Source organism: Cucumis sativus, chromosome 2 (assembly GCF_000004075.3).
Source record: "Cucumis sativus cultivar 9930 chromosome 2, Cucumber_9930_V3, whole genome shotgun sequence".
NCBI classification, from domain to species: Eukaryota; Viridiplantae; Streptophyta; class Magnoliopsida; order Cucurbitales; family Cucurbitaceae; genus Cucumis; species Cucumis sativus.
Window position 1 is genome coordinate 9745697 of NC_026656.2, and position 2929 is coordinate 9748625.

The window sequence follows — 2929 nt, forward strand, 5'->3', positions numbered from 1 at the left end:
ATGGCAAAAGAAAATACAGACTTCTCTTAGTCGACGGCTCCCACTCCCTCACCTGCTATCCTATCTTTCAAGAATAAAACAGTAGGATTCTTGACAACCAAAATCGTGCCCTCTCCTTTCCTTCTCTTCTTTATTTATATTCGCTCCCTCACTCCCCTACCGTGGTCCCCCCTCAGTGGATCGTGTGTCGACGCTCCACTCACCTGTGGTCCCCACCTGCAGTTGGTTATATAACCAACTTCCCCTCCTTCTCTTTCCTATTCCTTCTCCTACTGTATTGGTGTATGATGGGTGGTCTAACAAATTCCTGTACTTTAAAATTTAGCTTCATCTCTTTCCACGAATCCACATGAGAAATTGACAAGAAAGTTAATGGCCTGAACATGGTTTTGTTTTCTAATGATTTTTAAGCGTTTGTTGGTTGGACTTTGCAAGCGATTATCAGTTTCCACAGCTTCATATTAGATCAACACTGTATGGAGCTGGAACTCTGATTGTCTTTGGGATGATTTTATTTTATTTTTTTAAAATTAATTTAAAAAATGGCAACATGTTTGTTCAAATAATGAAATGATACTAATGGTCAAAATACATAATAGAAGACAAAAATAGGAAAAAGTAACTAACCAACAATGCAAGAACAATGTCAAACGGTTAACAAGAGAATACAATCTAACTTGTAGAGAAAGAGGAAATAATGCATTCTGATTTAAGCTAATGTCTTGAATCGAATAATCTGGAAAGAGAGCATCAAGAGGACACTTTGACTCAAACAACCACGAAATGGCCAATGACTTGTCTTTTAAGTTGTTTCCTTCCAAACCAAATCTTTGAAAGAATGGGTTTGACAGCATTAACCTACAACTGATGCCAATGTGCTTTTGAGGACCGGCGCAATTAAGAGCTGCAACACATTTTCTATAAACTATTACAAAAGTCCTGATGAAGGTTAAACAATGAGAATAGCTTTCTCCACAATTCTTTTGAGACGTGACAATAAAAAAAGATATGCTGACAATTTTCATCATCTCTTTAGCATAATGGGAAAATTGAGGCAAAAAAAAACTATTTGGTAGCTTCTCTTGAAGGGTCTTTGCACAATTAAGAGGCCCAAAAATTATAACCCAAATGATGTTATCCCTTCTTGGATACCTATATTTCCATAGGTTTTTGAAAAAATTGCTATCAATTGAAGATGAAGAAGCCAAATGTCTAACTAGAGACTTTTGTGAACACTCCTGAAGCATCCAATGTCCATATTCTGGAATCTTGCCTTTCTACCACTCTTTGACCATCTAACATTATCAAAAGTTTCTTATATCCAGCATCTCTTCTTTTAATGATCTTCTAAAATTGATTGTCCATGATAAAGTAATCAGGTCCCAATGATAAAAAAATTGAACCTTAGGAATCGTAGTAAATCTGAATAATCTTGGAAACAATGAACTCAAGGAAGAAGAATTCAATCATTTGTTATGCCAAAAAGAGATTCTAGCACCTCGGCCTAGATTGAAGGAGGCATAAAATTCAACTTTTAACAAAGCTCGAGTGAGATTTATCCAGGGGCTTCGAAGGCTTTTTCCAACTTTTCCGGACGTGTGCCAATCAAAGGAGCCACTCTCATGGATACTCCTTAGAACTTTGTATCAAAGAGCTTTCTCTTAATGAATAAATCTCCAACCCCATTTTGCCAATAATGCCATGTTTCTGTTTTTAACCAAAACCGAGACCTCCTTGTGTTTGCAGTTTGGAAACCAACCCACTTGACTAGGTGCTTTATCTTCCCAAAAAAATCCTGCATTTATCTTTTCTATTTCCGCAAACACTTTGGAAGGCACTGTAAAGGAAGACATATAATTAATTGGGAGCTTAGAAAGAACTGCCTTATTTAAAGTGAGCCTCCCTCTCTCTAGATAGATTAAAGCGTCTCCTTCTATCCAACTTCTTTTGGATTTTATCAATGACTGGCTGGTGGCTGCCAAAAGGAAACCTTTCTTGGGTAGCCTCGGAGAGGAAACCCAAGATACATAAATGGTAATGATTCCGTTTTACAATTCAAACTTGATGCAGTTGCCATCAGCCTATTTTTTTGCAATTATTTCACAAGGTTTAGATTTTTCCCATTTAACCTTTTGCCTCGAGCACCATTGAAAGAGCTCAATGATTGGTATTAGAGCTTTCAAACTTTCATCATCATCTTTACTAAACAGCAACATATCATCAGCATATTGAAGGACTGAAACATGGACTTTATTCTTGCCAAAATTGAAGCCTTAGTAAACTCCTTTCTCGTGATTGAGTTCAACTAAGAATACTTAGAAGTTTGCTTACCAAGTAGACTAGAAAGTGGGAAACTAGTACTCTTGAAGCGAGAATTCTTCCACGTGGTTTTCCATTGATAAAAATTGTAAATTTTGGATACACCCAATAATCCATTGGATCCACTTAGCAGGGAAACCTTTTACATTCAATATGTCTCATGTACTAAATATATGTGTCAGTGTGACGTAAATAATAGTGCAAATAAAAAGCTATGAACTAAGATAACCAATATTTATTTTACAGGCTGCTATAGTTTGGACTATAATAATTTGCACCCAAACACATACTATAATAACACACAGTCTATTATAACCCACAAACTATAATAACCACATACTATAATGACCCACTTTGTGTCTCAAACGGCCCCATAGTGTTTTTCAGAGCTCAAGATGCAATAAAGCACATAGTCGTCTAGGGCTTAAGCACAAGACATAAGAAAGGGTGGATTTTTTTTTTGTGAGGTGCACTATATATAAAAGTACTACATTCAGTAGAGAAAGCATAGTTAAAGTGGAAATATGAAGAAAAAGACTCCTAACCACAAGAAAATTTTCATTTAGGTTTAGTAGATTTGATTTGTCTGGTTAATAGAGAAGAAAAATCC